We start from the raw sequence: 22,809 nt of genomic DNA on the forward strand, positions 1-22,809 counted from the left end.
TAGTCTACCCTTATTTTAGTTAGGGTTAATAATAAACTGTTTGATTGAATCATGTTTTAAAACTTAAGGCAATGTTCACTTATTAGGGAGTCAATAGTATATCACCCGCAAGTATGCTCAGGGGTGACTACTGGTGATTCCCGAAATAGGTTAACATCTTTTCAAGACTGCACCATGATTTATAAAATATTGAGGCAATGTCTAGTTATTGGGAATAATAGTCGATCTATCGCATTAATGCTAGGGGCGAATGCTATGAGCTTTAATAAACGAATATCATTTTCAACTTTGCATCCGAAATGAATTTTAAATTAGATAAAGGTCAAAACTCAAAAATTTCGATTCTAAATATAGTGTAATCAACTAGGTACCAATTTTTGGGCACTGTGGGGGTGCTAATCCTTCCCAACGCGTAACTGACTCCCAAACTTATTTTTTGATTTTCATAGACCCTAAACTTAGTAGTTTGATAAAAAAATAAAATGTTTTATTAAAAATCATCCATTTTTATGATGTCTCGATCGCACCTTAAAATGATTTGTGACGACTCATCGTTTTTCAAAACCTTTTCAAAGAAAAACCTTAAGTCGTACTAGTTTTTCCCCACCCGGACGAACAACGGTGTCGACAACTTTCCATTGCATTATCATACCTTTTAATATTCCAAATTCAAATATGAACAAATAAAAATCCACTTTCCACCTCTTCCCTTGTAAATTTTGAAAAACTACAATTTAGTCACTAAATTTTCCAATTTCAACTAAATATGTAAAATCAACTTCAATTCCATTGATCCGCATTCAATTTAATTGTTCTAAAATTTGGAAATAATATTTACAACTCTTATATATCATCCTTAAAATTTTCATAAAATTCTAGTTTGATCTGATTATCCGATTTTATTTCAGATTTTACTACTTTATAGCTTTTAACACAAGTTTCATATCAAAATTCTAATTCCCATGAAAACGTCATTCTTGGGGTTGAAATATTCATTTACGGGTTTAAAATACCTAACTTTTAAAAATTACCTTTTTGGTCCCTAAACTTTTCCAACTTTTTACTTTGATCACTAAACTTTCAAAATTTATATTTTGGTATTTAACAAAAATTTATGGTATTAAAGTGTCACTTATTTTTCATAGGCTTATCATGCCTAACTTGTGGCATCTTCTCTATCAAACTTATCACTCTTTTGAGTGTGGAGTTAACCCATCTTTTCATATTATTGGTTTCTATCTATAGATAGTGATCACATTTAATCCACATTCTGTTTGTTAAATGGCTTATGAGATTCGAGTCAATATTTTTTCTATAATATTGGTTCCTCTTAGTCTTTATTTGATTCAAGTTTATCATATGATTCCTCACTTTCTACATCATCTCGTCTCCATTTCAAACTCCAACAAAAGATCCACTACCTTTTACCAATCCAACTACAATAATCATTACTTCCATATATTTTAATTTGAAGTCTCCTTTACTAGAGTCACCTTAATTCAGTTGAGAAAAAAAGAATCTTGAATTCACCCTCGAGGATGAGAACACATTATATGGTATCTGTCGTAACGATCCTTCAGGTGGTCTTGGGTTCGCGTCTCGACTTGGAATCGTGTGAAGGAGTCTCCACCGACCACTTTCGAATTAGGTGGATCAGACACCTCAAACTTACCATTAACCAAGTCTATGTTATACCAGAGGTTTGTCGAATTTGTGAGTAATTTACGATCAAGGAAGGATGAGCATCCTCGAGTCGTCCTTTCGGTACCAATCGATTACGCGGTTGTCTTAATCATGAAAATTTAAATTTATATTTAAATTTAAATTTAAATTTAAATTGATCTAAATTATTTACCTTTGATGATTGTTTGATATTTAATTAGATTCCCTTAAAGAAATAAAATTAATGTTAAAATAAATAAAAAATAAAATAACAAAATAATAATAATAAAATCAATAAAAAGTGTAATTAAAACATTTTAAAAAAAAGTGAGGGTACTTATTTATAAAAATTATAAAATAAAATAAAAAGGAATAAATTGAAAAGAAATGAAATTTATGGATTAAATTAAAAATGGGGATCGAAACAAATTACACATCAAAATATCGGGGACTGTAGGAAATATTCAACCTTTTGGTATGTATACAATGACCCCTCATTTATAAGTACCCCAATTACAATTTTTAGTTCATTTGTAATATTTCTTCCAAAATCTCTCTTTCAAAGCTTCTCTCAACTCTCTCATCACATCCCAGAAATTGATTGCCCACTCAGGCCAGCCACCGTACCCCGTCTACCAAACCACCTATGTGGCCACCGGCTACGATGGTCGGAGGCCTAAAAACTACACCACTCGAAAGCCCTTTCTCCCTTGAACCCAAAATTCAAGCTCCATTCACCCAAAACAAACCCCTACTAGTGTAGATCTACGCATGCAAGCCTTAGGAATTACCTTTCACGGAAACGATGACTTGTTCTTGGCAGAGTTTCTCCTTCTAGTGGATACTCTCTCCTATATAACAAATATAAGTCTCTCCTCATATTCTTTTTTTGTGTTTTAGTTCTCGAATCCTTGGTTAATCAATGATGACTTCTCTTTTGACATTGCAGAGTGTAGACACTTATTTTCGTTTGGGACTTCAAGCTCTTTATTACATTATATAATATATATGAAAATATATATAATAATTTCAAAAATATATAATATATATAGTTTTTGAAAACATATAATATAGTTTTAAAATGATTTTTGAAAACATATATAATATAGTTTTTGAAAACATATATATATATATATACTTTTTAAAACGGTTTTTGAAAACATATATAATATATATAATTTCTGAAAACCTATTGTAGTTTTTGAAAAATATAATATAGTTTTTAAATAAATATAGTGTATGTGTTATTTATTATATTATATTATTTATAGTATTATTATTTTATATTTACTTCATTATTTATTTGTTTTTAAAAATGCTTTTAATTTTTTAGGTCCTAGTTCAAAAGCCCAACAGGGTCTAAAAACGGAGCCCATCTGCCTGACCCAGTAGGGGCTAGGGTTTCGTATCAAGCTAGAGGCACCACACAACTTACGACCACTGGATCAGAACGTGAATTAAGGGACTAGATCGAAGGTAACTAGGGTTGTAAAACCCTAAGCATTATATCACATGCGCAGTTGCACGTGGGCCGTTAGATCTGGCCCTGTGATCTAACGGTCCATATTACATAAAGAGACCCAACGATCACCATTTAACGGCACATGGTGGACATGTGCCAACAAATTCACCCATCCACCGAGATTCACGACACCCGAAATTGAAAAAATGGAAGAATTAGAACAGACATGAGATATTCTCCCCCATTTTCGGCGAAGAGATCAATGACAGATTCCAAACGTGTAGCAACGAACCAAAAATTCCATAAAAATTGGGTTTGAACCATCACCGATTTAAAGGGAAAACAACCTTGACGAGGGGCTATATATATCTACAAACCCATAGGAAGAAGATATATAGCAAAAACCACAAGCAACATACAGTGAAATACAAAAAGGAAACATATCAAGCAAAAAGTAAAAAAGAAATAAAAGTTGAGCAACCCAACATCGCATAAAAGCAAAAAAAAAAAAAAAAACAGAGAACATTTACGGGAAAACCAAAAGTCGCCGGAAGACGAAAGAGCTAGTCGAAAAAAGGTAAACCTGTGGTTATACTTTTAGATCTATGTTGGTATGGATGTTTTTAGGACATTTTAATTCCAATTTTAGGTTAGGGGTATTGAGAGCTTTCGAAAAGGGTAGATTTTAGATTTTCGGCCGAAGCTGTGGCCGAGCGGCGGACGTGCTCGTTAGGAGGATGGCTGGCCATAGGCCGGTCAATTTGGGTTGAGAGGATTTTTGTAGTTGGGGAGAGGCTTTTTGGAGGTGGGGTGTGAAATGATTTTATTGGGGGGTTTTTGGCTATTTATAGGGGGCCCAAGGGTAAATAGCAAATATTTTAATTATTTCTGTAGTCCCTCTAATTTTGATACGTAATTTATTTTGGTCACCTATTTTAGATTTGCCATTGAATTTTGAATTTATTCAATTTAATCTCTATTTATATTTCTTATATTTAACAAATTGGCCCCCTATCTTTTATTTTTCTCCTTGCAACTTTCAATTAACATCAATTTAACCTTTAATTTCTAATGTTTTCCAATTTAATCCTTCTTTAATTTTTGTTTTCTTTTGATTTAATATATATTTTTATTTATCATTTTATTTTATTTTAACCCTAATTTTAATTATTTTCGATATATTTTTTTTAAAAAAATTGTATTTTCTTTTTTTATTCATTTAATATCCCTTTTGTTTATTTTTTTATTGCTTAACATTATTTTGAACTATTTTTTAGGACAATTTTAAATTCGTCAAAGGTAAGATATTCAGATCGAACTTTCAAATTTTAATTTAACTTTTAATTTTTGCAACTAAGATAACCGAGAAATCAAATTTGTACTGCAAGGGTAATACAAGGGTGTTAATCCTTCCCTAACTGTAATCAACTCCCAAATCCGACAAATTTTTGGTAAAATGTAGATTAGATAAAAGGTAAGTTAAAGTGTCCAATCAACCCAATTTAAAATGATCAGTTGCGACTCAAACACACATCAATTCAAGTCAGAACCCAATCCAGACCACCCGAAGGACAATTACGACAGCTTGGAGACTCCACTGGGCACTGATAACTCCGTAAAAAGACTATATTTTAGGTCTTTTTACTTAAGTTATTGATTGTCTAAAAGCCATTGACAAAGTATTTTAGCTTCATATAGTTCCATTTAGAACATATTTTCATATGGTGGATAAGTTTTGTCGAGGCAAAGTTTATTTGATTAAACTGATGCTATTGATGAGAAAGGTTGTTTGTTGATTGTGATGATGCAGGAAATGTCTGAGGAAAAATTTATTTGCCGACACAAATTAATTTGATAGGGACAATGGAACACAGAAGATGAAGACAATGAAGAACATATTTTCCTTGCCAAGGCAAGGAAAATCTTGCAAGTCTGACGTGAACCTGACGAACTGCTGCCGTCACCTACCAACTGCCTGATTGACCTCATGTGCAAGAAATCTCCCAAAAGTATGACAACAACTAGCCACCTTTCCATTTATAGTTGGACAAGAAAAATGGTTATTTAGGGGGCATTTAATGATGTGAAACCCTAGGAAAATTCCCATTCTAAATACCAGTCACAGCCGCCAAAAAGAGGGAGATGGGAGAATCATATAGAGAAAATTCCCCAGGTTTGGAAAAGGCGGTCGCTGTCCTTTTTTCCACCATCCCCACTCGTCCGTCCTTGGTGCCCTCCATAACCAGGCTTTGCCGGGGTTACTGCCAGACCCTCGAGAGGGGTTGGTACACTGGAGCAGTCATGGTGGTGGTATGATGTCACGACAGAGCTCTGTTCTGGGAGTTTTCTTCCTCGTGTTCTTCATGTTTTACTTTTTTAAGGGCTTGTACTTAATAAATATTTTTGGGATGATGTTAACCACACCATAAACTGTTTTATTTGGTATTGGGAATGCTTGGATGATATTTTATTTTACCGTTAATGAATGATTAAGTTTATTTTTTTTAAGTTTTGTTTTGTTCACTGTTTTAACCTTTTGCCTTGACACTGTAAGAGCTTCGAGAGATTGCCTGGTGCCTAGGCATAATATTTATAGACCTTGTAAGAGCTTTCGAGAGATTTTCGTGTTTCTAGAAATTGATTCTTAGATTCAAGAGAATTAAGATAAATCTATATGAACAATGGAATGGATCTGGTATGGTGATGTTCTAACTTGTCTACCTTAGAGATAAGGAGAGGGTTTCAATCGACTAAAAGGGATCAATGGTTGAGTAGGATAGACAACGACTATAGTTCACGCTGAGGGGTATTGCCACAACAACAGTATGACAAACTAAGGGTTGTAGCTCACGCCGAGTGGTATTGCCATAGCAACCATCTAAGAATACTCAGTAATCCTGTCGGGTAGCCTAAGCATACCATACCAAATCATTCTTAGTATAAAATAACTTATCACCATAGCAAATCCAACCCAAGTGCCCCGTTAGAAGTCTGTTTGTGTGAGGTTTCCAGTTTATTTATAGAGTTTCGATAACTTTAACATTGACAACTTTTATTTATTTATCTTTGCATATTTTTCTTGCCTCGACAACACTTTTCTGCTTACGTCACTTTACAATTTTTTTTGCATTTTCCTTGTTTTATATAATTTGACTTAGATACTTAGGATTAGTTAGTGACACCTATTCCTAGCTGTAGTAATCTTTTAAAAGCCTTCCAATCCCTGTGGAGACAACACTCACTCACTACTATTTTACTTGCATCGATTGTGTACACTTGCACATATTTGCTTGCCTTAGCATATACATTCACAAGCGATCAAGTTTTTGGCGCCGTTGTCGGGGATTGACAATTGGTGTTTTTAAAAGTTTTGTTATAGCATTAACGTGTTACTTTATTATTGTATTTTTATTTTATTTTTATGGATTTATTCGCTATTTTTGTTTACCCTTTTCAGGTGTTGAGTGGTTGTATAACTTGTAAAAGTCCCAAGGAACCATTATCTCATTTTGAACCTGAGATTGAAAAAAAATTATGTCAAAGAAATTATGTTCAAGGAGCTCAAAAAGCTATATACGAAGTTCAAAATGAAGTGGAGGAACCTGAAGAATTAAAGGTCATGACAAATAAAAATGCGAAGAATGTTGCAAGACCACGAACTATTAGAGATCACTTAGCTCCCACCTTTGATGACCTTAAGCCTGCTATTATAGCTCCCAAGATTCAAGCAAACCACTTCGAGCTCAAATCAGTTAGGCTTGACATGTTGGACTTGATTGGACAGTTTGGTGGAGCTCCCCATGAGGATGCAAGGTAACCTGTTTGAGCATTTTTGGAGGCCCGTGACTCCTTTCTACAGCAAGGTGTGCATGAAGATTTCCTGAAATTGAAGTTATTTCCATATTCTTTGAAAGATCACGCCAAGGCATGGCTTAATGGACTACGTTCTGGCTCAATAAGGTCTTGGGTAGACTTGTGCAAACAATTTCTGTTATGGCATAATCCACCCAATATGAACAGTCATCTTAGGAATGCCATAGCATCTTTTTACCAAGGCGATGAAGAGTCTATGTACGAGTGTTGGGTCCGATACAAAAGTTTGCTTCGCAATTGCACCAATCATGGATTCCAAGACTGGACTCAAATTGTTATATTCTACAATGGAGTCAACGCACCCACTCGCATGATGTTGGATGCCTCGACGAATGGTACTCTGCTTGACAAATCACCCGAGGGAGCCTTTGATATTCTTGATAGGATAGCCAATAACGATTATCAATTCCCGTCTACAAGGCTTGGAACCAGAAGAAAAATTTCTGGGGCATTTGAACTTGATGATAAGGATTCAGTGTCTGCCCAACTTTCTGCCATAAGAAATATATTGAAAAATTTGTAGCGTTCCAACGAGGTGATGGAAGTCAAGGTAACCAGCTCAACATGCAATTTTTTCCACGGAAACCATCAAGAAAGTGAATGCTCAGAAAACCTGGAGTCTATCAATTTCGTGGGTAATTTTAATAGAAGCAACAACAACGCCTACTCTGATACATAAAGTCCTGGATGGCGATAACATCCAAATTTTTTGTGGGGTAACCAAGAGACCAACAACAACCATGCATGCAACCTTAACATTCCACAACAAAGTATTTCTGAACCTACAAATTTTCAGCATCAACAGATGCCCTGGCAACATATTAACAAGGATTCAATATCTTTTTCAAATTCTAATTCCCTCGAAGCTTCACTGCAAGATTTTATGGCCTTGACAAAAGATTTAACGACTTCAACTAAGGCCTTGCTGCGCGAAAACTCTTCAATAATTAAAAGTTAAGGCATACTGTTGCAAAGTCAGAGAACTTTATTACGAAGTCATAGCTCATCTTTGAGAGTATTGGAGAACGAAGTGAGCCAAATTGCCAAGGCATTACATGCTCGCCTACAAGGAAGCCTCCCTAGTGATACTGAGGTCACTAAGCCTAACGAAAAGGAGAAATGTAGTGCGCTTATAACGAGGAGTGGTACCCAGCTCAATCAAGAAGACAAGTTTGGGGGGGAAGAATCAAGAAAATATTTTCCACGACACTATACCAGTAGAATCTGAAGGTCAAGATGAACTTGTTGTACAAGAAGAATTTCCTATGGAGAAGGAAAAGGATGAGGGTTTAACAAGTCATCCTACTGATGGTGGAAAATTTATTGCCACGATAAAAGTTTTACCCCCACCTGCAGCAGATGAAGTCAGGCCCCCTCCACATTTCCCTCAACGATTGAAGGAGCATAACGAAGAGATCATATTCAACTACAATTCAACTTCATGCGGAGAGCACTTTAAAGGAGAGAGGACTACTGCAAAGGTCCTACAATTCAGATGTGAAAGATACAAACTGGCAGGATAAAATATTTTGAAGGTGGAACTGTTATATGTGTGGGGCACTTTGGTCTATATTGGTGCTCCGATAGAATGCGACAAAACTGCCATATCATTTCAGGATGTTTAGAGTTTGCATCCCTTCAACCCTCTTTATTTTTTTTGTCATGGAAAATTATTTTTTGTTTGTTTGTGTGTTTGTTTTTCTTTGCTTTATTTCTTTAATTACTTTTAATATTAGCTTTTTTTATAAGAACAATCTCCCAAGCATGTGGACAAGAGTAAAGCCCCTGTGGATGTTGCACCCACTTAGAAAGAAGACTCAATTGGTGTTGGCATAAACTATGACATTACTGATGATGTCCACCCATCTGCACAAATGCCAAGGCGACTTGCAACATTTTTGATTCACCTGAAGATGACAAACAATCACGTTTTAACTTCTCCACCTAATGAATCTGCGCAAAACAACCCCACCACCATTAAAGTAGATGTTAGTCAAGGTACATTGCATTACATTTCATCTTTAGTTTAATCTTCATGCATTGAGGACAATACATCTCTCAAGTTTAGGGGAGGTGTTGTACTCCATACTTAATTTTTTTTATAATAATTGGTTGAAATATTTGTTGTCATGGCATGAGTTTCATTAGGATAGTTGTTGGAAAAAGTTGATGATGCCCAATGATGAAATCAAAATTTATTGCCTAGGCCAGAATTATTTTACATGATTGTTGAAGGCTAGAACCGACCTTAGGACTTGATTCTTTGTAACTCTTTGAACACGATTGTATGTTTTCTCTACTTAAGGTGCTTAGAAAATTTTAGTAAAGAACTTTTTGCTCGTCGTGGCATTAAATGTTTGAAAGGCTAAATTGAACTCCTTAATGTTTTGAATTGTGTTGAATTACAAATAAATGTCTCGGTAAAATTGTAGAGGGACACTCCTCTGTACGATGGCATGACCTGGAAAAATCCCTTAAATAAATGGTTACCTCGGCATATGAGTGAATGAAAGCAGCCACAGGATGGCTCTACCTGACTAGCTCGGGGGAGGAAGGTATGCTCCCTTCACTTAGAGTGTGGGATGGTAGGTGTGATGGGCTGACTCACCTCGAAGTAGTGTTAAAAAAAACTCTACTTGACTAGCTCGGGGGTGGAAGGTATGCTCCTTTTCACCTATAGTGTGGGATGGTAGTGTGATGAGCTGACTCTCCTTGAAGTATGAAAAACAAGTTGAAGTTATATGTTGAATAAATTAGGAGTGAAACTATGCTTGATGAACAATTTGATGTCTTGGCAAAACAGAAGCACTTACTTATAAGTTTTCTAACTACGTTAAAGGATAGACTGCTATACAATCACGCACACACACCGACAAAGAATCCTGACCTAGGAAAGGTACTTGACTTCTCGTACAATCTACCACGTTGAGGCTAAACTTTTTGCTAAGGGCTAAAATTTTAAACCACATGATTGTCTTAATTTATTGCTCTGCCATGGAAACTTATTTCTCAATTGCTTATTATCCATTGCTTGAGGACAAGCAATACCTTAAGTTTGGGGGTGTGATAACTCCGTAAAAAGACTATATTTTAGGTCCTTTTACTTAAGTTATTGATTGTTTAAAAGCCATTGACAAAGCATTTTAGCTTCATATAGTTGCATTTAGAACATATTTTCATATGGTGGATAAGTTTTGTTGAGGAAAAGTTTATTTGATTAAACTAATGTTGCTGATGAGAAAGGTTGTTTGTTGATTGTGATGATGCAGGAAATGTCTGATGAAAAATTTATTTGCCGACACAAATTAATTTGATAGGGACAATGGAACACAGAAGATGAAGACAATGAAGAACATATTTTCCTTTCCAAGGCAAGGAAAATCTTGCAAGTCTGACACGAATATGACGAACTGCTGACGTCACCTGTCAGCTGCCTGATTGACCTCACGTGCAAGAAATCCCCCAAAAGTCTGACAACAGCCAACCACCTTTCTATTTTTAGCTAGACAAGAAAAATGGTTATTTAGGGGGCATTTAATGATGTGAAACCCTAGGAAAATTCCCATTATAAATACTAGTCACAATCGCCAAAAAGAGGGAGAGGGGAGAATCATACAGAGAAAATTTCTCAGGTTTAGAAAAGGCGATCGCGGCGTCCTTTTTTCCACTGTCCCCACTCATCCGTCCTTGGTGCCCTTCATAACCAGGCTTCGTCGGGGCGAGGGCCAGACCCTCGAGAGAGGCTGGTGCGTCGGAGCAGTCATGGTAGTGGTCTGATGTCACGACAGAGCTCTGTTCTGAGAGTTTTTCTTCCTCTTGTTCTTCATGTTTTACTTTTCGAAGGGCTTGTACTTAATGATTATTTTTGGGACGATACCATAAACTATTTTATTTTGTGTTGGGAATGCTTGGATGATATTTTATTTTACCGTTAATGAACGATTAAGTTTATTTTTTTTAAGTGTTGTTTTGTTCACTGTTTTAACCTTTTGCCTTGACAGTGTAAGAGCTTCGAGAGATTGCCTGGTGCCTAGGAGGAATATTTCTAGACCTTGTAAGAGCTTTCGAGATATTGCCATTTTTTCTAGAAATTGATTATTACATTCGAGAGAATTAAGATAGATCTTTGTGAACAATGGAATGGACCTGGGATGGTGATGTTCTAACTTGTCTACCATAGGGATAAGGAGAGGGTTTCAATCGACTAAAAGGGATAAATGCTTGAGTAGGATAGACAACCACTATAGTTCACGCTTAGAGGTATTGCCACAATAACAGTATGATAATCTAAGGGTTGTAGCTCACGCCGAGTGGTATTGCCATAGAAACCGTCTAAGAATGCTCAGTAATCTTGTCGGGCAGCCTCAGCATAGCATACAAAATCATTCTTAGGATTAAATAACTTATCACTATAACAAATCCAACCCAAGTGCCCCTTTATAAGTCTGATTCTGTGAGGTTTCCAGTTTATTTATAGAGTTTCGATAACTTTAACCTTGACAACTTTTATTTATTTATCTTTGCATATTTTTCTTGCCTCGACAACACTTTCTGCTCACTTCACTTTACAATTTTTCTGCATATTTTCCTTGTTTATATAATTTGACTTAGATACTTAGGATTAGTTAGTGACAACTATTCCTAGCTGTAGCAATCTTTTAAAAGCCTTCCTATCCCTGTGGAGACGATACTCACTCACTACTATATTACTTGCATCGATTGTGTACACTTGCACAGATTTGCTTGCCTTAGCATATACATTCACAAGCGATCAGGGACATGTAAGAGAGTCAGGCCAAAATTGATTTCCAGTTGTCTTCTTAAGCGAAAATTATAAGTTTGGATTATATTTTATCCTTTCATTCCTTGTTATTTACATTTGATTATTATTATTTTTGAATAAATAGTTGTACATATTTTTTTTTTAATTTCAGATTTTTTTCAAAAAACTCATCTCAGGCTCTATTTTCGAGCTCCAAACCCTTTTTAAGTGGGGGTGTAAGTGATGCCTTCGTGAGAATTTATTCTATGTATAGACCTAACAAGTAACTTTCGTGATTCATATACCTTATGTCTTCATGTGAATTTATTCTCTATATAGACATAAGAGAATGTGTCCTCTCGAGTTTAACTCAGTCCACATGAGCCTGTAATGGGCTTAGGATTGAGGGTCTGGTAAGCCAAAGGGGCACCAACAAGGAGAGCTCGGGTAGTTCTTTTTAGAACCAAACTGTGATGGTGTAAGGAATTAGAACCCAACCCAAAACTTCATTTCAAAACCTAGTGATGTAAGGTACTCCTACCATAAATTGATTGTGGATCTAGGAAGGAAGCAAAACAACTTGTATAAGTGAATGGCTCAAAGAGATGGCTAGGTAGTAGATGTAAATGCAAAATGGAGGGCTATTTATGTTATGAGATTGGTAGCGAAAGTATGTTGATATGGCTATGGTATGGTTTATGAAAGAAAGAATTGTTGGTGAGGATAATATATTAGAAAGACTAAGGAAGAACCAATGCTATAGTGAGCAAAGACCCAACCTTACAAATATCTCTAAGGGGTGGTAAAAAAGTACTTGGAGCCACTATCTATAAGGAGATAGGAACCATAAGTATCAATGAATAGGGGTTGATGCCACAAGTAATTAATTTACTTGATAAGTCGATAAAAGTCACAAGGACTTGAGAAAAGAGAATAATCTTACTTATATTAAATGAAATGTGTGTTTACAAATGAATAGGACTAGCCTATTTATAGTTTTTGGAGGGACATGGCCAAATGGATACATGGTGGTTCTGCCAGCCCTTGTGTCCCTCTAAAATGGCATAATTAATTAAAAAATTAACATGAAAACATAGGTTCTGGTTCGGTTGAATGGAGGGGGCATGTCTCATGCCCGAATAGTGCCTGAGTCCTTTCAAGTTGGTGTCAATTTGAAGGGTAAGGGCTGTTTGGACGAATGGTTATGCAACCATTCATCTTAGCACCTAAAAGAGGCACACGCATAACACATGGCTTGGCTGGTCACAAGGCTTGCACATGGTACTCTAGGAGGCTTATAGTGTAGCCTTATGCATAGGATGAAGTCCAAACATGTGCAGTAGCCTTGGGCGTGAGTTGAGCTATCTTCAAGCTTGTATATGTCTAGCTAGGTAGCAATGCAAGGGTTGGTGGTGAAGGATCTTCTTAGCCGTGATCTCCCAAGCTTTCTAACATCACATTCAACTACATTTGATGTCACTTTTAGCAACTTGTCTTCAAATAGTACAACTAGCTAAGATTAGCTAGCCTTGAGCTCCTCCAACTGAGTTGAGCTTCCCATTGTGTTGCACGAGCTTCCATGATGTTTATGAGCTAATTGTGACCTAAATATGGATCCTAAATACTCCAACAAGCTTCCCCAATGTGTGCCATGGTTCCATGTATATATATGTGCAAAGAAAACAAGGTAAATCAAAGGCATTGAGTTTGTAGGATCTAATTACCTTGCTTTTGTGCATGAATATGATCTTGCAAGCTCTGTATGCATGTCATGAGCTAAGTACATAATGATATAACATATATAAGCTAATGTATAAGGCCTAAGAGCTAAAATGAATGCACATTAGCTAACAAATAAATGATTAAGCATGTTGCAATTTCATGAATGTAATGAATCATGCTTAAATGAATGCAAGACTATTATAACATACTTAACATACTTGAAATATAATGTGCATTAATTAAAAAGATGTGGATATGCTAAGTTACTCTTTAACTATTAAAACATTATACAACTTAACATTGGATTGTATTATGTTGTCAAATGAATTGAAGGCTTCAAGACACTTAGTTAAGAGTACTTCCCTGAATTGTTTGGCCCTTGATCTAGTAATGGGACCTTGAGGCATCACTTTTGGATCCAAGGTAGACGTGACAACATAACCTAGGATGCTTGATTTATTTCCTGGTCTATTTATGTTCAAAGCATTCAAAATAGAGATATACGCGGTTAGGATTTGTTCAAAAAAAATAACTTGCAAGATAAATATCATGTACGGATAAGAGTAAAAAGCATGTGCGATAAATATTATGTGGGGTTGGAGTTTTTATTTTTAATTATTATTATTACTTTACTAACTTGTTTCCTTTATTTTTTATATTTTATTTCCATTTTTTTCATTTGCATCATTCAAAGAGGTGTTGATATGAAAAGTGTTTGTTAAAACTTAAATAGTTTGCATTAATAGACAAAGGGGTTATAATGCAAGAGGTTAAAAATGCATAAGTACAACTATGGTCAGAAAAGACTCAGAAGGAAAAAGGGGACAGTCTCTAAGACAACTATGAGTCAGATCTGGCTGCCTACGCTTCCATCAGCCTCAAATAGAATGATACTCAGGAGTTGTAGAACATTTGGGACAGTTGGATAACTGAAGAAAATAGAAGTTTAGCCAGCGATATGGTGATATTGCAAACTTGCCTTATGTCAAGATATATGAACCCTAAATTTGAGCCCTGGTGCTATTTTGGAATCCATGATACATATGTTTTACATTCAACCAAGAAGACATGGTGCCCACAATTAAGGAGTGCACTACCCTGCTACATTGCGAAAGAATCAGAACGGACCGAGTCTTCATCAAATACATCAAAAGTCAGCCTTTCAAGAATAGTTTGGCCAAGGTCGTAGGAGTTGACAAAAACTTGGTAACTGACTATATCCAACACAAAGGCAAAGGTGAAAGAATTGCTTAGATTCACATCAAGCAGTTAATGAAGAATCATCCTGATGAATGGAAGATGATCGATATTTTTTCATTGAGAATCTATTGCTGGTTATCTTCCCAAAAACTTTGGGACACATTGAGCCAGTTGTGGTGGAATTTTTTAAACAACTGCCAAAACGAGTGAATCCTGCACCAGTAATCCAAGCTGAAACTTTCTGCTCACTAAACCATTGTAGAATGACTGGTGGAGGATGTTTTATAGGATGTACACAACTACTTCAGGTTTGGATCCATAGTCATTTTTGGAAAACTGATGGGATTTCTTACCACTAGTTCAGTACAACGTGTTAACCGATAGAGGAATTCTTTACACAAAAATAGTGAGAAGGAGCTCCATAAGAAACATGGGCGAAGATATTTATGCATCTCCAGGATAAAGACATCATATGGAGAGCCCCTTGGCTAATTCATAGTGACATTTTGTACGGTGCAGAGATTCAAGCATAGTAATATTACTCAAACTGTGAGGAGGAGTTGGTTATTCTCCAGTTTTAGCACTTCGACATTATAAGGCACCTCAGTTTATCCTAGTTACACATGAGATATCTAGATCCGAGTTCATATATCATGAAAATAATTACAAGAAAAGAGTTAAAGATATAGCTGAGTCATGGAAGAAGATATTACGTACATATGTTGTGGCTGCCAATGACATGTGTACCCCATACTATATAGAATGGAGGAAGTTGAGAAAGAATGAAACTGTTCCCACACCAGATCATGAGGACACTCGGACCATTGAAGAGCATCTTAAACTTGTTCCCTCTTAGCTGGAAATTGTGAAGAATGAATTTAAAGTTGAAAAAGAGGAACTGAAGCAAAAATAAAGAGATTTAGAAGCTAAAAAGTTCCAATGTAAGCTGGACACTGATACTCAAAAGGATCGAGCAGACATATTAGAGAAGAAACAAAAAAAGTCAGCTTTGAGTTAGAAGATTTTAGAAAAGGGTATCAAGAGTAGGTTCAGAAAAAATACAAGCTTGAAAAGATCTTCTGAGTATTGGAAAGGTGAAGTTGGCTGCTTGAAAAGGAAATTTGAAAGACATGATGATAGGGAAACATTGAAGAATCAGCTAAGGATTTCCCAAAGGTAGTTCTCAGAAATTCAACACCAGAACAAGCGGTTGAAGACCAAGGTAATTGATTTCAAAAAGTCCCTTCAAAAACAACATGAACAGGGTGGTAAAACTATAACTGAACTGAAGGTCACCATGGATCAATTCAAGAAGTGGACATTCAAGAAGTAGGCAAATGAACTCTAAATAGTTCGTTTTGATGGAGTGCTCTAATGGCGTTTCCATTGGGGACACGCTCAATAAAGGGTAAAATCTAGAGATGCAGACATTTAGGACTTCTTATAGCAGGTACAGAAAGTGGCATGCCACCTGCATGGTTTGGCAAGAGAAAATGGGGTGGTTCAATAAGGTATTAAACCAGTGACAGAAGAAGTAAGAAGACTGTCAACTTATTAGAAGTCGTTTGAGGTATAGAAGATATAGCTAGAATGTACCTTTGAATTGTTTTTAGTCTCTTAGAGTAACACTTTTGTCCTAATAAAGACTATTTATAATAACAAACATGTTTTGGATCAATAGCTCAAAAATTTCATGCATAATTCATTTCCGCATATTTTTTGCATTTTAATTTCTTTACGTTCAAATTAACGAACAGAAAATGTCTCATCAAACAAAGGAACAAACATTGAACACACCTCATCAAGCACTGGAAACACATCATCCTCACAGTACCCTTACAAAAAAAAGAATATAGAAGCAAATATTGTTCAACTTGAGGAAAACATGCTGAGACTACAAAAGGAACTTAGGAGAAAATAAGTTAGAATAAAAAAATACATTGGATCCCATCACTAGGAACCAAGATTCATTGGTTGACAAAATTATTGCAAGGTTGTCTGGCCTGAATCAAATGAATTCTCTTAGGGGAAGAGACATATGAAGGGATGGATGTACCACCTAATTCACAGTTGGTTACTTCACCTGAAATCTTACCAGGACTTCAAAGGGATTCATCTGCTGCAAAAACACATGCCTCTATAACCAAACCTCAAAATCTAGATGATTATTGTATTCCATATTTTGACGAGGAAGCCAAAGAAAATAAAATGAAGGAAAAGATCAAGCAGTTAGAAGATCAAATGAATACAATTAGAGGAGAGGATAATTATTATGGAGTTGACGCTTTGGAACTAAGTTTGGTCCCAGATTTGATTCTTCCTCCTATGTTTAAAGTCCCAGATTTTGAGAAGTTTGATGAGAATAGTTTCCCCCTCAGTTCATATCACCATGTTCTGTCGAAAGATGACATGATATGTAAGGAAAAACCACCTCCTAATTCACTGCTTCCAGGTGGTACAATCAACTAAACTACTCTCACATCAGGACGTGGAAAGATCTTACCAAGTCATTCTTAGAGCAATACAAGCATGTAAATGACATGAGACCAGATCATGTTATGCTAAAAAGTATGGAGAAGAAGCAAAATGAAAGTTTCAGGCAGTATGCACAATGATTGAGGGATTTAACCACGCAGGTTCATCCACCTCTAGATGAGAAAAAAACAAGGAAGCTCTTCGTACATTCTTTGAAGGCTCCCTTCTTTGGGTATTTGGTTGCGATCACATCAGGTAACTTTTTTAATTTAATTATGGCTGGAGAAATGATGGAGACAACCATAAGACAAGGAAAGATAGATAGAGGTGAGTATAGTAGAAGACCTCCTATGCAGAAGAGAGAATAAAAGATCAATAACATCAATACTTTTAATACCAACAAAAGTGTTACAATCTCTAAGTCAAAACCAATTGCAATTATACTGTTAGGTACTTCTAGACAAGATATGAGGGAACCAAGGACAGAAAAAGAGCATTTCGATCTTATTCCCATGATGTATAAGGAGCTTTACTAGTAGTATTTTGACATACATGTGGTGTCACCATATCCAGTGGAACCTATGAAGCCCCATACCCTAGGTGGTACGATGAAAATTCCCATTGTGAATATCATGGTGGTGTCTTGGGGCATGCTATTGAAAATTGCCACACTTTTAAGAGGATTGTCCAAAGAATGCGCAACAAGAACTGAATCCACTTTAATAATTCAGAATCACTTAATGTTGCATAGAATCCTCTACCTAATCACCATGAAAATAGGGTTAACATAATCATCGAGGAGAAAACCAAGGAAGTCAAGACCAAAATTTCTGAAGTAAAGTCTCTTTTAGCTTGGGTATGGAGGCAAATGATAAAGGCAGTATTTCTTGCACTGTATTCTAGCACATCAGAATACGAAGGTGGTAGTCATTGTTGTTATGTTCATAATTTAAAGCTTTGATCCAGCTAATGATGGACCGAAATGAGCTGGAATTCTATGAGGAAGTAAAGGACACTCCAGAAGCATATGTTTGTGCAACTGGAGATTCATATGACAAGGGATACGACACAGGTCGCCCTTTGATAATCACCCCCAAGGTGAAGATGGCAAATAAGGTACCGACAAAAGTGGTGATAGTAGCACCAAGACCTTTCCCCTACGAAGATAGCAAACAAGTGCCTTGGAAGTATGGATGCCAAGTGGACTCTGTAAAAGACGTCAATGAAGTGGGCATTCAATTGGGAAGTGCTACTCCAAAAAATCTAGCCTACCCCAGAGAACGCTTAAACCATTCAAAGGGGATGAACCAGCAGTGAACGAGCCCATAAAAGATGAGGAAGCTATGAAGTTTTTAGAGTTTCTAAAGCACGTCGAATATAACATCGTGGAACAATTACATAGCTTGCCCATACGCATCTTAATGTTGTCACTACTGCTGAGTTTGGAAGCACACAGAGAGGCACTTTTGAAGGTCTTAAATAAGACATTTATGCCAAATGATATGCCAATAAATAAGAAGGATCGACTGGTTAACAACATTTAAGCCGATAACCTTATCTCATTTTCTGATGATGAGATTCTGTTTGGAGGAAAGGGTCGGGCTAAAGCATTACACATTACTGCTAATTGCAAGGGACATGTTTTGCCAAGTGTACTAATTGACAATGGCTCTACCTTTAATATAATGCCTTTGGTCACTCTTAAAAGGCTATCGATTGATACTTCTCACATGAGAACAAGTGAGAGTGTGGTTCGATATTTTGACGGGACAAAGAGGAAGGTGCTCGACAAATTTGAAGTACCATTGACTATTGGGCTTGCCACATATAACATAGAGTTCCTAGTGATGAACATTATACCTTCATACAACTGCCTTTTAGAAAGGCCATGGATTCAACAAACCTAGGTAGTACCATCAGTACTGTACCAGAAAGTCAAGTTTGTTATCGATGGGACTCTTATAATCATTAATGCTGAGGAAGACATAGTGGCAAGCATGTCCACTGATGCCCCTTACATTGATGTGAGCGAGGAAGCTATGGAGTGTTCATTTCGATCGTTGGAATTTGTCAATGCCATATTTGTGGCAGAAGAAGGTAAGATTTCCACACCTAGACTCTCAGAATACACCAAAATGGAAATTGTTGGGATTTTCGAAACTCAATTTAATCAAACGAAAATTTGCACAAGAGTGTGAATTGGCAAAAATATATTTAGGGAGTAAGGAGAATAAAAGATAGAAAAATTGGCACAACGATTTATAGTGGTTTGACTTCTCAACTAAGTGTACCTCTACTACCTTAGCTCTTCACTAAGGATTTTTTAACAAAATCACTAATTTGTTCTTTTTTTTTCAAGGATAAAGAGATAACCTTTACACTCCCTAGTTTTTCACTTGGCTAAACTAGAACCAATCCCCTTTACGAAAGGATAAAAAGAAGTAAACAAATAAAACCTCTTAAAGGTAGGTTGTTTACAAAATAAAGCTCACAAGAACAAATATGTACAAGAGAATAGAAAATAAGAATGAAAAACTCTTATCTTGTGTTTGAATGCTTGGATAGGTGTTTTAAGCCTTCTTCAAGTGTCCTCAACTTGTATTTATATGTTGGAATGAGTTTGTGTCTGTTTCTAGCCGTTGGGAGTGATTTAGAGCTGTTAGGGATGTTTTCTCTACAAAATAAAATTACCCAGTACAGAGGGTATCGGTACTCCTATAGGGAGTATCGATACTACCTTTGTTATTTTAAATAAAACTAGTTGTTACTAGCCATTGGGTTTGACGAAATAGGTACTAAGCCTATGGTATCAATACTACTATGTAAAGTAGTATCGATACCCCATTAGGTATCGATACCATTTTTTGCATTTTGGAATTTGAACAATGTTGTTAGTATCAATACTACCTAGAGAGTATTGATACTTCTCTTACCTAGGGTATCGGTTCCATATGAACAATATCGGTACTGTTCATGAGGTATCGATATTGTAAGAACAATATCGATATTTCTTGTTCAGAAAAATATTTTGTGCTCAATTCCAAGATAAATGGACTTTGAATTATTTTTGAAAACTTTCAAAACTTTGAATAAATTCAATTCAAGTCCAAAATTATTTTGCCTTAATTTGTGATATCAAAATATAGTTCAACAATCTCCCTCTTTTTGATATAACAAAACATTTGAAAAATTGTTTTTGGTAAAACTCCAGCTTAATAAAATATTTAATTAAAAAGATATCAATTGTTGGAAAATGTTCAGCTCCCCTTTTTCATTGAAAAGTTGAATTTTTTAAACCTATACTTATTTCCTTTTTGTTATATCAAAATAATTCAACTTTAAAGTTCAAAAATAACATTAGAGAGTAAGTGGTAAGTTTGACTTTAAAAACATTTGAAAAATCAAAGGCTCCCCTCAAAAAGTGCATTCCAAAAAAAATTTGACTTTAAAAGCATGACACTTAAAAGAAATTGAATTTTAACAAAGAATAGAAAGCATATTAGTAACACATGAAATTCAATATATCCAAGTCCAAAATTCTTTATGCAATATCAATTGTTGAAATTAACTGCATATGCATAATGTTATTTAATTAAAAAAATTGATATCAATTGTAAGAGAGATATCATTTGCATTTTAAATCACATGCATAAATATTTAAATTTAGGTCAAAAATTAAAATTATAATATCAAAACATTTGAAAAATTGATATCAATTGTTAGAGAGATATCATTTGCATTTAAAACTAATTTTGACCGAAATTTATTATGATGAACTAAAAATTATGAAAAATCATTAAAGCTTTAGAATGTTTATCATAACATATTTTTCAACATACATAAGATAGAAAACATGAAATTAGTTAAAATCAAAACTCATGAATGCATAAACTAAATGAGCAACCAATTATGCAAAATCAAAAAGCTTTTAAGCTTAGAGGTTACTCATTCCTTTTCAAGTGTGGATAGAGCATTTGAACATCTTCATTTTCATCACCATTGCTCCCACGCAGCTACAAGAGTAATTTAAGTGCATTTGGGTATCCAAATTGCTTTGGATCCTTAGACGTTAGTTTCAATGCCCTTTGTTCCCTTAGGAACCCATACTTGTCTAATTTTAAAATGTTTTCCTTTCTTCAAAGGATGAGTATGTTCCATATGACCATGAAAATGGTAATGTGAGCATTTTCCATTTTTAAACATAATGAGTTATTTTTAGAAATTAATTCTTTTTCATTTGTTAAGCTCTCAAGCTTAAATTTCAAATCAAAATTTTCTTTTTCTAAATCATTGATTTTGACTTTTGAAAGCTCTAAATTATTTTTCAAAGATTCATTTTTTTTCAAAATCAATTTTTTTCTTTCAAAACCAAATCATTTTCAATTTTAAGTTTTGAAATTAATTTCTTATATTTGGAATTCATGGTCTCAAGTTCCAAATACAACCCATTGTAAAAAACTTGTAACTCATCAAAAGAATAAGAATTTAAGTCATTTGAGTTAGAAGTTACTATTGAGTATTCTTGAATGGTCATGAGTCATAGGTTGGCTACTTCATCTTCATCATTGGAGTGATCTTCATTATTACAAGCTGCCACAAATATATTTTTCTTGTTTGATCCCTTTTTATTTAAGAGGGGACATTCATACTTGACATGCTCCGTTCTTTGACAATTAAAGCACACCGGGGGACTCTTCTTCTTACTCGATTCATGCTTCACTTCCTTAGAAGTCATGAATCTCTTGAATCTTTTGAAGAGCTTGGATATCTCTTATTCTTCATTATCATCTTCATCCATCTCATCATTTTAATCTTGATTGCTCTTATTTGTGGACTTAAAGGCAATGCCTACATCATTCTTCTTCTTATTTTGCTTCTCTTCATCTTTCTCCTCTTTCTACACCATTATCTCATGAGTGAGAAGAGAATAAATCTCATCAAGAGTGAGATACTTTAGATTCTTAGCCTCAATGATCGTCATCTTCTACGATTGCCAAGACTTTGGAAGAGAGTATATCATCTTCCTCACAAGTTTCTCATTAGGGATTACTTCTCCGAAACCCTTGAGACCGTTGACAATCACAAAAAATCTATTCGTCGTAGCTTTGATAACTTCATCAGGTTTCATCTTGAAATTCTTGTAGCTATGGTTGAGAAGACTTATCTTGGTTTCCCTCACCTCATCTGTTCCTTCACGAGTGACTTGGAGCTTGTCCCATATTTCCTTGGCATTGGAATAAGAGAAGACTCTTCCATATTCATCTGGTCCTAATGCACAAAAGAGGATGTGCATTGCCTTAGCATTGAGTTGGAACTTCTTCTTTCCATTACTCCAATCATCCTATTCTTGAAATAGGCGTAGTTTTCTCCATTGAAATATGGTGGCTTGTTGATCGATTGTGAATCTTCAAGATAGTAAGAGTCAAAGGTCGAAACCATATTTTTGTTAATTGCATCGGGAATCGATAGAGCTTCTTCTAGGAACGTCTCAAGGTGGTTAACCTTCTAATGAGTCAAGCTTTGATACCAATTATTGGGATTTTTGAAGCTCAATTTGATCAACTGAAAATTTGCACAAGGGGGTGAATTGGAAAAAATTATTTAGGGAGTAAGGAGAATGAAAAATATAAAAATTGGCATAGAGATTTATAGT

General features: G+C 35.4%; 1 long non-coding RNA gene across 1 annotated transcript in view; it reads right to left on the reverse strand.

Annotated features, from left to right (window-relative positions):
* Window positions 1-21,810, reverse strand: part of LOC120127343 — a 29,470-nt gene extending 7,660 nt beyond the window's left edge. Inside the window, exons 1-2 of the long non-coding RNA XR_005516529.1 lie at window positions 21,798-21,810; window positions 14,920-14,925 (exon numbers count right to left, since the gene is read on the reverse strand). This is a non-coding gene — a long non-coding RNA (uncharacterized LOC120127343). The remainder of the gene's footprint in view (window positions 1-14,919; window positions 14,926-21,797) is intronic.
* Window positions 21,811-22,809: the final 999 nt, after the last annotated feature.

The sequence above is a fragment of the Hibiscus syriacus genome, unplaced genomic scaffold (assembly GCF_006381635.1).
Source record: "Hibiscus syriacus cultivar Baekdansim isolate YM2019G1 unplaced genomic scaffold, ASM638163v2 tig00001478_pilon, whole genome shotgun sequence".
NCBI lineage: Eukaryota > Viridiplantae > Streptophyta > Magnoliopsida > Malvales > Malvaceae > Hibiscus > Hibiscus syriacus.